Source organism: Schistocerca serialis, chromosome 3 (assembly GCF_023864345.2).
Source record: "Schistocerca serialis cubense isolate TAMUIC-IGC-003099 chromosome 3, iqSchSeri2.2, whole genome shotgun sequence".
NCBI classification, from domain to species: Eukaryota; Metazoa; Arthropoda; class Insecta; order Orthoptera; family Acrididae; genus Schistocerca; species Schistocerca serialis.
In genome coordinates, this window is record NC_064640.1 from 658,956,479 (window position 1) to 658,968,860 (window position 12,382).

Sequence of the window (12,382 nt, forward strand, 5' to 3'; positions counted from 1 at the left end):
AAATAAAATATTGGAATTTTTTTATTATATACAGATGAAAGCCACACTTAAATACTACTTTTCTACAGAGTTGCCATTTAAATTAAGGCACTTATAGTAGCGACGGACGAGCTTGGAAATTCCTTCGTCGTAAAATTCGGCCGCCTGCGCCTTCAACCACGTGGTTACCTCTTTTTGGACAGAAAAGGTGTGATTTTTGTGGATTTCCTGGAAAGAGGCACTACAATAAACTCTCAAAGGTATTGCCAAACTCTGCACGACCTCAGAAGAGCAATACAAAACAAGCGCAGGGGAAAGTTGGGCTCAAAGATCTTGCTAATTCACGACAACGCCCGGACCCACACGGAAAATGCCACTCGTGAAGTTCTCGAATCTTTTAAGTGGGAGCTGTTTCCTCATCCGCCGTACAGTCCCGACCTGACACCGAGTGACTTCCACTTATTCCCAGCAATGAAGAAGTGGTTGGCTATGCAGCGTTTTGATAACGACGCACAGCTTCAAGAAGAGGTAACCACGTGGTTGAAGGCGCAGGCGGTCGAATTTTACGACGAAGGAATTTCCAAGCTCGTCCATCGCTACGATAAGTGCCTTAATTTAAATGGCAACTATGTAGAAAAGTAGTATTTAAGTGTGGCTTTCATCTGTATGTAATAAAAAAATTTCCAATGCTTTATTTATTTTTAATTCCAAAACGTAATATACTTTGTGGATAGCCCTCGTATCATATTAAGGTTGTCTTTAGCACAAAAAGTTGTGCACAATGCTGCAACCAAAATTTAAGATCATTTAGCCAGTGATACAAAAGTTTGAAAGACAGCAAAGTAAAATTTGAAAGTAAACCGAAAGAATTTCTCTCGACAACTCCTTCTATTCCACAGGAGAACGTCTATTATTGTAATACGTAAGTGGTAGTGTGAAGGGGTATTTAAACATTTATTTATGATGCATATTTCTAAATGATCCATTCCACATAATTACGATTTGAATCTGACTAACTAGATAGCTACCTACTTAACTATCTCTTGTAGGACTTGAAGGCCGTTTTTATTCTATTGGAATGATCGAAATCCGTACGTAAGAATTTTCAGACGTTATAGGATTTCTGTTGATGAAAATCTCAATTAGTCTCTTTTCTAATATCCGTCGTTTGTAGTGAAAGTAAAGAGTTACTTAATCAGTTGATTCAGTAGGCCAAAATACCACTAAACAGTAAGCCTTAGATGTGATTTAATTAGTTCAAAAGAAGCACTATGTGCGCCTTCCGATCTCAAGAAACATCCTGCGCTAACCGAAGAGAAGCTGGAACGAGACCTCACTACCTATTACAAGCAACGCACCTTTTCCACGTAAACGTAGCAAACAGAAAAGCATGTTCAGAAATATAATTCCGTTACGAGTGCCTCATTATTGCGTAAACTGATATTTCACCCATTGTTTAAAGTTGCCTTCATCTCGCCGTTGTCTTAATTACCTAGCCAATGACAAGTACAGATCAGCTATTTCTATATTTTGTCCTGTTGATAGCGTGAATTCATCAAGACTGCAACTAAAATTATATTTTTGTTTAAATGACACTTGTGGATAGACAGACCTTACGTTGACTGATAATAATTTCACAGTTTCGGAAAGTTCATACATTAGCTATGTCGCCATTTACCTTCAAGAGAGACCCGATAAGCGACTAATCAATTTTGGAAAGTAACTTACGGCAAAATGTTCGACAATTCACCTATACAATGGGACAAAGAATTCATAACAATCATAAATATGCAAATTTCGTTCACTGAGTAGAATTTTCATCATTACTCCTTCATTTTCCATTTCCCGGCGTTCCTGTGTCAATATGAACAAAACTTACGACATATCAAAACAAACTTATAGATATGAGTGGTGTCTGCTCTGTCAGACATGTCGGACGGAACGGACACCATTCATACCTTTAATCCTACGGGCACGACGGCTGTTTGATGAAAATGTTTGAGAGCGGATGCACAATCATCGTCCGAACTCCTATGGGATTTAGAAATCTGCGAGTAGTTAATGGGCGGGGGTCGTTCCGGTGCGGCGAGAGGGAAGTTGAGAATTTGAGTTTGATGGATAGAATCTCCGGATGGCTCGTGGAAAAAGGAAAAAAATAAGGCGGTCAATATAACCATTCTAGAGAAGCAGAACATCCGGTTTCGAGTGCCGATCCGACACAGATTTGCAACTCTCATCTTGCATTGCTGCATTGCCCTGTGCGGCTGGAAGTCATCATGTCCTTCTTATATCTTTCCCGTCCCGTTTCCTTTCCATTCCTTTCATGTTAATTACTCATGCACCGTTGTGTGTCGGCCTTAACAGCACACGACAAATTCCACGAGAGGCCGCCACCACGCAAACGTAACCTTTTCCCAGGCGCCTCTCAGGTCCTGGCAGCAGCCTGCAGATGGCGCTCATAGCTTCGGACCATTTCCTACTACCGCGTCATGTCTATTCTGCGGGCTGTACCCGTACGCTGATAGCGTGGACAGCCGCGAAATGGAGCGCTGTCACCCGTGGAACACATTGCTTCACCCCTTATACTGGCGGAAATGGAAATTCTGCCGACGACAGTCACAAAACTCGACGTGTCGCAAACACTCACACAGTCAGCATCCAGCAGGTAAGACAGTTCGTCTCAGTGCCTGCAGCCAGTTTATCACAGTTCTCTGTAAGACTACCTTCCGACTTAGTTTTGTTATTTTGATTTCTTTGTATTACTTATAGGACATCAACTGTCAATTCTCAAACTACAGTCAATTTCACAAGAAAGTGTTCGTCATAATTTTAAATGTAAAGTCCACAACGACATCTGTGGTAGTAGTCTCGAATTTATAATCAATGCGCTTTTGCATAGTGTAGAGATAAACAGTGTGGGAACTGAATGTTTTGGCTATCTGCAGTTATCTACAACCAATTTAAACACTGAAGAGATGTGCAATATTTATCAAAATGCCTTCTGAGATACTATTTGGTTTGATCGAGGCAAACTGGGTGCTTCAAGATAATAATGATCCGAAACATAGCAGCCGTCTCTGTACAGCGCGGAAACAAGACAATGGGTTGTCCACGATGGATTGGCCTGAAATGTTTCCGTATGCAAATTCGATCGCAAATGTTTGGTTGTATATGAAAATGAAGCTTAAAGGGAAGCTAAAACATCCTTTGAGGCAGCTGTCATATAAAATCAAGACGGTATGGAAATCGTTACCGAGAGAATATGCAGAAAATCTCGTGAAAACAATGCCAAAGAGGTGCCAAGCTATAACTGATTATGGCGGCGATTGTATTAACTATTAGGTAATTGTGCAATTAGTAACAATATGTATTTTCATGTAAGCATATACTTATAATAGTGTCTTTTATTTCATACAGATAACGGCGTACACTTTCTTGTGGGACTGATTGTATGTCATAGTTAATTACTATATTGTAATGTACTCTCAGTAAATGTTATTGGTTATTACATATTGTGTTACAACATTTCAGTTCTAGTTTCCCCAAAAGTGGTTACTAAGTACTAATGGAAAGCCACTGCCATCTATAATGAACTATAGCAGTACTCTGCGACATTGACGTTTGTCCTGAATTAATAGTAACTCTCATTTACAATGTTTTCAATATTCTGGTGACGAGAAAAGTCTTTCAAGGTTATTCACACTTTCTCGCCGGGTTCCAGCGTTTTGTTGACTTGAAACAACTTTAGAGATTGTTGACGATTTTTTTTTCAATACTCAATATTTGGTGAAGGGAAATACTGTAAATTATTGACAGAATTCTCATGAACATTGGGCGATGAGTAAAAAGAAACACTATTGGAGAAAAGAGAAATGAAAAGAAGTAAACAGGACAAATTTTTATTTACTTGAGAGTGTATGATACTTTACTTTCAGTTTTGTGTCAACACTGAGTGGCTGGTTATTGTTCTGTCATTGTTAAATTCTAGTACTGCTAATCAGTGCCCCTTCCTGGATGATTTTTATGAATTTTGTAAACTGTTCTGAAGATATTTTTCAAAAACTTTCCCGCCGAAACTCATCCTCCAGCGCATGCTCAATATACTCCGTGGCGCCAAAGAAACTGCGTATATGAATGCATAAATACGTAAACAGTCATAATACGGCGCTGCGGTCGGCAGCGCCTGTATAAGCAAGTGTCTGGCGCAGTTGTTAGATCCGTTACTGTTGCTACAATGGCGGGTTATCAAAATTAAGTGAGTTTGAACATCGTGTTACATTCGGCGCATGAGCGATGGAATACGTCATCTATGGGGTAACGACGAAGTGGGGATTTTCCCGTACGACCCACACGCAAACAATTGCAACCGAGTGGCTCCAGAAACACTCTTTTGAGTTTAAACACTTCAGCTGGCCACCAAACTTTCGAGACATGCACATTATTGGGCATATCTTGGATGCCTTGCAACGCGCTGTTCAGAAGAGATCTACAACCCCTCCTACTCATATGGATTTATGGACAAGACTGCAGGATTCATCGTGTCAGTTCCCTCCAGCACTACTACAGACATTAGCCGAGGTCATGACACACTGTGTTGCGGCATTTCTGCGTGCCCGCAGGGATCATAAAGGATATTAAGCAGGTGTACCAGTAACTTAGGCTCTTCGGTGTTTTACATCAGTCAGCTACCCAAGAGCTCATGGTATCGTGTCTGTCCCCACTGGAAGGTAGCAACACTGAAGATCGAAAACAAATATAGAAAATTAGAACGCCGCCACCATCTTTTCCGGCATTCGATTGGAAAACTGAGTCCTCGAACAACTATAACCACCGCCTGGAGCAGTGCTATGATAGGAATCAAATTTCAGGTAGTGTTGAACGAAAATAATTTCTATTAGCATATGTAGATGCCATTGTATCCTACCTTCTTCCGTCTGACATTAACGTCATACTTGTGAAATATGTTGACTCGCAAGTTCATGTTTGCTGCTGAAAGGGACTAGTTTTTTAATGTTTCAGGAAGTCAAATTAAATCTATGAACACTGGATTAGTCAGTTTCACCGTCTGACACGGGAATGCACATTTCACTGTGAAAATGACGTGGATAGGTTACCAAACACGTCTTCACAAGGTTTGGACATATGAACAGATGCATGTATCTGCAGAAGCAATACAGGTCGAAGACGCTGACAATAATTACGCTTAAACGGCCGAAACGGCGAAGGACCAGTACTCCCAGACCCGGAAAACGTATGGCGTGCACGCTACTGGACTGAAACAATGAGTAAACAGGTTTAGAAATTCTGTTATGCGACAACGATATGCCTGCAGTTGGCCTCCCGTGACCGTTATCGGTACGCATGGTATTATGAATGATTTCAAGTCAGTTGTGCATATAGTATCAAGTCGCTCAGTGTATCCTCCTAAAATATCACGGCAAAAACTTACGATAAACCAACAGCAACGCCCTCACTCCCAGGTGCGATAGCATTGCGGTCGAATAACAAATTACATTCCTGTTCGCACTGTGGCATAAACTACAAAATAACAATTGTTTCTATCTCAACTCGGGTTTTAATAAACAACAAAAGAGCAGAAGCAAGGCTGAAGTGTGTAAACCGGAGCACAACTGACACAACAAGCACTCAGAAACACTGCAATGATAAATAATAGAAAGCCAACTAATGTTCTTCAAGATTATGCGCAGATTCTGAAACTTTCACTGACAAAACCCCACGTGAATACCATCTTTGCTGGCAATAAAAGTCAGTATCTGCAATTCTGTGAGTTAACAAAGTGCCAATCTGTTTCAAATTGTCACAGGGTCGTTAGATTCAATCGTTAACCACCAGTTACAGGTAACCTGAAAAGGTAACTTGATTAGTTACAGCAATCAGGTGATTCCAGTGGAAGAGTAATTTTCAGGTGATGTTACTTCTAAAGAATTTGTGAAACAGGCTACATTGGTAGTTGTAAATTCAAATTAAGCAAGAAACTGACTAGAACTGTATCTCTTCAATGCCTTAGGCTTCACCATTCTCGAGGGAGAGAATCAAATTCAGTTTGACATTCCTACTGGATATTAAATCCGCTGTTGCAAAAATATGATGCTATTTTTCCGATGCAACAAGCTGGGATGATTTGAAAGCGGCGGTTAATTCTCAAACTATTATATCATACGGCCGAGCTGCAAGAAGTGATATCAAAATTAGTTGCTGAGTGTACGTCGCCAAACAGTATCTTAAAGAAACGTATTAGCAAATCCCATTGGACAAAGATATCCGAAGTTTTATGGTGATAAAAACTCCACTTGATTTCCATAGTTACTTAGGGGTCTCCTTTAGAATAGTCAGCACACCGAGTTCGTGCCACCGGTACGTAGAACAATTAGTTGAGATATCTTGGTACGCTATCAACTACCTTGACGACATAATTGCCTCACGCACAACTCCACAGGACCTCTTACATAATCGGGAATCTGTTTCCAAACTTCTACAGCCGGAAAATTGGAAATGCAACAAAGACATATGCAATTTCTTTCAATGCGAAGTTCAGTACATGGGTAACATACTGTCTACAGATTCCATTAATTAGACGCCGCAGCTTGCTGACACCATTAAAAACCTTCCAGCTATCAAGGATGTCAAGCAGTTACGTTCTATATTACTGCAAATAAACTATTATCGAAAGTTTCCTCACGCAACTTCCACCAGTGAACCACTATACAAGTTGTTACGTAACGGCCGCAAATGAAACTGGAACAGAGAACCCCAATGCACATTTAACAAGTTAAAACGGTGTATGATTGACGCCAAATTTCTAACTACACATGACCCGAGCAAAGTGCTCACAGCCGGCCGCAGTGGCCGAGCGGTTCTAGGCGCTTCAGTCTGGAACCGCGCGACCGCTACCGTCGCAGGTTCGAATCTTGCCTAGTGAATGGATGTGTGTGATGTCCTTAGGTTAGTTAGGTTTAAGTAGTTCTAAGTTCTAGGGGACTGATGACCTCAGATGGTAAGTCCCATAGTGCTCAGAGCCATTTGAACCATTTGAAAATGCTCACAGTAGCTGCAGATGCTTCAGACGATGGAATAGGTGCTTTTCTGTAACATCGACATTACGGCTTTGAACGGCCAGTTGCGTTCTCTTCAAAGACTCTGGCAGTGGCACAAAGAAATTACACTAAGGAGGAAGCTCTCGTGATTATATTTGCAGGCAAGAAATATCATGATTACATTTACGGATGTAACTTTATCCTCCTCAGACACCACAAACCTTTAGTGGCTATGGTGTAATGAAGTCAGATGTTCCTACACCGACAGCACTATGTCTGCAGCGCTGGGCGCTTCTAATGTCCAATTCTGGCCATGAAATTATATTCAGGTGCACAGCACAACATGCAAATGCGTATATGCTTTTACGTCTGACAACAGGACAAGACAAAACGTTTGAATACTAAACTGATGTTTGTTTTCCAATAAATATCAGTAGACATGATAGTGTGGAAAATATCCCAGTAAACTCAAATTTCGTAGTCGAACTTGTGTGTAAACGTCCTGTTCTGTATAGGATCAAACTGTATATTCGAACTGAATGGCCTAATGATAAGACGTTGCTTGGTCACCCAGAAATTACGTCTTATTGGAATATGAAGCATACGCTTACTGCGTACAAACGTGTCGTTGTGGCACATTCAGAACCAGGCAAGACATGAATGGTTATCCCCGCGGTGCTTCAATCAGACGTACTATAGATGCTACATTAATGCCATTGAGCCATACTTCATACAAAACACATCGTCAAGAAGCATAGGTATTAGAAGAATGTCGAGAAAAACATTGAAATGATGTTGGCTAAATGCCAGCTATGTCGAAAATACCAGTGTGATATGCTTCGAAAATACTTTTCATGGCCGCAGGCATCAGAATCCTTCTCAGATTCGCATATTGTGATGAAAACTGACATTCGTCTTAGCCACTGTATTTATTAATTTTATACTGCCTTACATCTTTCAGCCAAATCCCATTCTTAAAAACTCATCCCGCGTCCGGCCATCCTGATTTAGGTTTTCCGTGATTTCCCTAAATCGCCCCAGGCAAATGCCGGGATGGTTCCTTTGAAAGAGCACCACCGACTTCCTTCGCTGCCCTTCCCTAATCCGATGAGACCGATGACCGCATTGTCTGGACTCCTCCCCCAAACTACCCAAACCTTAAAAGATTATATATATTAGGTAACACGAAACTCAAGTTATCAAACATGGATAAAAAGAATCAGGTCTGCATTTCTTGGTGACATTTGAATGAGTTTGCCTTCAAATGTCATCAAGGAATATAGACCACGTATTTTGTGTTAATGCTTGACAAATTCATTTTTCTTTCACCTCAGAATGTGTTATATATATCCTGATTCTTTGAGAAAGCCGTAAGGCCGAAACGGGTATGCCAGTATAAAATTAATAAATTCAGTTATAAAGACTAATTTCAGTTTTTTGAGTGCATAAAAATAGCCGAAACATCACACAAAAGATTTATGCATTTTGCTGCTGATCTGCGTACTGATTTTGTAGGGCCGAGTCTCGGAAGCTGCTCGCTCATCCTCATAGATGCATTCTCAAACTTCCTAATTGTGATGTATATGTCATCGATATCTTGAACCAAAATTATTCAAATTATGTCAATGGTCTAATCTACTGAACGACTGCATAACTCTATTGTTACGGGCAATGACATACAATGTTCCTCTCCTTAATTTAAACTCTTTTGTGAAAGGAATAACATTTAAAACTTCAGGACTGAAGCGTTTTATCCCGATACCAATGTACGAGGGCAGTTCAATAAGTAATGCAACACATTTTTTTTTCTGAAACAGGGGTTGTTTTATTCAGCATTGAAATACACCAAGTTATTCCCCAATCTTTTAGCTACACAACACTATTTTTCAACGTATTCTCCATTCAATGCTACGGCCTTACGCCACCTTGAAATGAGGGCCTGTATGCCTGCACAGTACCACTGGTCGATGTCGGAGCCAACGTCGTACTGCATCAATAACTTCTTCATCATCCGCGTAGTGCCTCCCACGGATTGCGTCCTTCATTGGGCCAAACATATGGAAATCCGACGGCGCGAGATCGGGGCTGTAGGGTGCATGAGGAAGAACAGTCCACTGAAGTTTTGTGAGCTCCTCTCGGGTGCGAAGACTTGTGTGAGGTCTTGCGTTGTCATGAAGAAGGAGAAGTTCGTTCAGATTTTTGTGCCTACAAACACGCTGAAGTCGTTTCTTCAATTTCTGAAGAGTAGCACAATACACTTCAGAGTTGATCGTTTGACCATGGGGAAGGACATCGAACAGAATAACCCCTTCAGCGTCCCAGAAGACTGTAACCATGACTTTACCGGCTGAGGGTATGGCTTTAAACTTTTTCTTGGTAGGGGAGTGGGTGTGGCGCCACTCCATTGATTGCCGTTTTGTTTCAGGTTCGAAGTGATGAACCCATGTTTTTTGATCGCCTGTAACAATCTTTGACAAGAAATTGTCACCCTCAGCCACATGACGAGCAAGCAATTCCGCACAGATGGTTCTCCTTTGCTCTTTATGGTGTTCGGTTAGACAACGAGGGACCCAGCGGGAACAAACCTTTGAATATTCCAACTGGTGAACAATTGTGACAGCACTACCAACAGAGATGTCAAGTTGAGCACTGAGTTGTTTGATGGTGATCCGTCGATCATCTCGAACGAGTGTGTTCGCACGCTCCGCCATTGCAGGAGTCACAGCTGTGCACGGCCGGCCCGCACGCGGGAGATCAGACAGTCTTGCTTGACCTTGCGGCAAATGATGACACACGCTTTGCCCAACGACTCACCGTGCTTTTGTCCACTGCCAGATCACCGTAGACATTCTGCAAGCGCCTATGAATATCTGAGATGCCCTGGTTTTCCGCCAAAAGAGACTCGATCACTGCCCGTTGTTTGCAACGCACATCCGTTATAGACGCCATTTTAACAGCTCCGTACAGCGCTGCCACCTGTCCAAAGTCAATGAAACTATACGAGACGAAGCGGGAATGTTTGAAAATATTCCACAAGAAATTTCCGGTTTTTTCAACCAAAATTGGCCGAGAAAAAAAATGTGTTGCATTACTTATTGAACTGCCCTCGTACTTGCTGAAAGTAGTATGAACTAAAAGTCACACATGACAAAGCTGGTTCAACACAAAGACAATGAATTATTTTTCTTCCTCTTTCAGTACAGAGGCACTCCTACAGTACCAAGTCTCCAGCTGAGAAATCCCAAGGAAGAATGAACTGAAGAGTAATGCTGCTTTCAAAGTCCCTCGTGCATCCAGAAGCCGAGCTTCGATGAGAGTTCAAGCATAGATTTTTATTCGCAATGCTCTTTTACTGATTGCAGTGTACAAGAGTGAGGAAAAGGCATGGGTACCAGGCGTTGTCATAGAGTAGCTCGGCGATGTCATGCATAAAATTAAATGTTCAAATGACACCACAAGGTTCCATAAAAATCAAATCAGGCCATAGTTTGCTCACATGCATATGGAGGGACCTCAAAGGCAGTTTTCTCTCACAGAATTGGAAGACCTACTGGTAGGTTATAACTAAAGTGCAGCTATTGTAGTTATCGTTTGGCAGCAAAACTTTGTAGATGTGCTAATGCGTTAACGTGGAACTGATTTACTACGGAGAAAACTTAGTTCCAATTTTGGCCACCAGGTGGAAATCTGGCACTGTAAACTATTTGTTGTTCGTATCACCATATGACATCCAGGCTGTGAGTTGACAAGCCATAACGTGAGTGAACAGTATGGCTATCGAGACCATGCCCTGTAAGTAAAACTGTTTTATATGAAAAGCAGCAATTACAGTGCTGCAGTAGTAGAGTATCACTGACTCAAGGGTCTGAGAAGATGCCAGATATCATTAAATGGTTTAAAGAAGATGATAATGAAATTCGAAAGCACGGGTGAGATTGGTATAACACTTGCAAAAGAAAGGCGTCTTATACCGATGGAAACTACTGACGAGGCTACTGTTGCTGTAACTGACCACGTAGCACGTGTCACGAAAGTGCCAGTGCTCGCGCAGTATCACACAAATGGTCCCGCCCTTGGTCAACAACACGGAAATTTTTGTGGTCTATATTACACTGGTAACCTTACGAGATCCAGACGGTGAGGCAACTGAAACCATATCATCCGCAGCAACGTTCTGAATTTGCTCTTCGGTTTGTGGCATGAATCCAAGTTGGTGAAATGTAGTTGTGCAATATTCTATGTAGCGACGAGTTGTGTTTTAGACTACAGAGTGCAGTGAATACCCAGGACTACCGAATATGGGGTACTTTTAAATCGCGTGTTATGCACGAAGAGCAATGGAACTCGCTGTATGTGACTGTGTGGTGTGGATTCACAGGCACCTTTCAGTCGCGGCCTGTTGTTCTTTGATGAGGATACACTCAGAGGGCCTATCAGATCTATCACTGTTTTTATGCAAGATGGGGCAACACCTCATTCGCTCGTCACATGAAAGATCTGCTTAATGCAATCTTGCAATAATTTCTTGTCCCCAAAGGTTTCCCAGCTGCATGGTTAGGCGACTTTTAGCACTGGCGTATCTTAAAGAACGCGTTTGCTAGGGACACATTCGCTCTTTATCTGATCTGAAGGCCAGTATACAAGAACAGGTTGCCTAGATTACATCGAAACTACTACAAGCAGCGGATGTAGCGTCTCGTCGACGTCTCCAGTGCTGATACTGAACAGACTGTGTAAGTGGCTGTTAATACAGTACTGGCCATTAAAGTTGCTACACCATGAAGAGGACGTGCTACAGACAGGAAGAAGATTCTGTGATATGCAAATGGTTAGCTTTCTGAGCATTCACACAAGGTTGGCGCCGGTGGCGACGCCTACAACGTGCTGACATGAGGAAAGTTTCCAACCGATTTCTCATACACAAACAAGAGTTGACCGGTGTTGTCTGGTAAAACGTTGTTGTGATGTCTCAAGTAAGTAGGAGAAAAGCGTACCACCACGTTTCCGACTTTGATAAAGGTCGGATTGTAGCCTATCGCGATTGCGGTTTATCGTATCGCGACATTGCCGCTCGCGTTGGTCGAGGTCCAATGACTGTTAGCAGAATATGGAATCGATGGGTTCAGGATGGTAATACGGAAGGCCGTGCTGGATCCCAACGGCCTCGTATCACTAGCAGTCGATATGACAGGCATCTTATCCCCATGGCTGTAACGGATCGTGCAGCCACGTCTCGATCCCTGAGTCAACAGATAGGGACGTTTGTAAGACAACAACCACCTGCACGAACAGTTCGACGACTTTTGCAGCAGCATGGGCTATCAGCTCGGAGACCATGGCTACGGTTA